Source organism: Bison bison, unplaced genomic scaffold (assembly GCF_000754665.1).
Source record: "Bison bison bison isolate TAMUID 2011002044 unplaced genomic scaffold, Bison_UMD1.0 scf7180017864213, whole genome shotgun sequence".
Classification (NCBI taxonomy): domain Eukaryota; kingdom Metazoa; phylum Chordata; class Mammalia; order Artiodactyla; family Bovidae; genus Bison; species Bison bison.
Genome location: NW_011494785.1, coordinates 240,051 through 241,228, shown reverse-complemented (window position 1 = coordinate 241,228; position 1,178 = coordinate 240,051).

The following is a 1,178-nucleotide window of genomic DNA, read 5'->3' as shown; positions in this document are numbered from 1 at the left end:
ATATCAATAACCTCAGATATGCAGATGACACCACCCTTATGGCAGAAAGTGAAGAGGAACTCAAAAGCCTCTTGATGAAAATGAAAGTGGAGAGTGAAAAAGTTGGCTTAAAGCTCAACATTCAGAAGACGAAGATCATGGCATCTGGTCCCATCACTTCATGGGAGATAGATGGGGAAACAGTGGAAACAGTGTCAGACTTTATTTTTCTGGGCTCCAAAATCACTACAGATGGTGACTGCAGCCATGAAATTAAAAGATGCTTACTCCTTGGAAGAAAAGTTATGACCAACCTAGATAGCATATTGAAAAGCAGAAACATTACTTTGCCAACAAAGGTCCGTCTAGTCAAGGCTATGGTTTTTCCAGTGGTCATGTATGAATGTGAAAGTTGGACTGTGAAGAAAGCTGAGCACCGAAGAATTGATGCTTTTGAACTGTGGTGTTGGAGAAGACTCTTGAGAGTCCCTTGGACTGCAAGGAGATCCAACCAGTCCATTCTGAAGGAGATCAGCCCTGGGATTTCTTTGGAGGGAATGATGCTAAAGCTGAAACTCCAGTACTTTGGCCACCTCATGCGAAGAGTTGACTCATTGGAAAAGACTCTGATGCTGGGAGGGATTGGGGGCAGGAGGAAAAGGGGACGACAGAGGATGAGATGGCTGGATGGCATCACCGACTCAATGGACGTGAGTCTGAGTGAACTCTGGGATTTGGTGATGGACAGGGAGGCCTGGCGTGCTGCGATTCATGGGGTTGCAAAGAGTCGGACACGACTGAGCGATTGAACTCAACTGAACTGAACTGAACATATACAAAGTACACTAACCTGAAACTGCTCAGGGAATTTTACATATTTATATATAGCAAAAAGATGAAGAAAATGTCCAGCATTCCAGACAGCTCTTTCTTGACCTGACACAACACCCCTAAAGGTACCTCCTCAGTTCAGTTCAGTTCAGTTGCTCAGTCGTGTCCGACTCTTTGCAATCCCATGAATTGCAGCACGCCAGGCCTCCCTATCCATCACCAACTCCCGGAGTTCACTCAAACCCACGTCCATTGAGTCGGTGGTGCCATCCAGCCATCTCATCCTCTGTCGTCCCCTTCTCCTCCTGCCCTCAATCCCTTCCAGCATCAGAGTCTTTTCCAATGAGTCAACTCTTCGCATGAGGTGG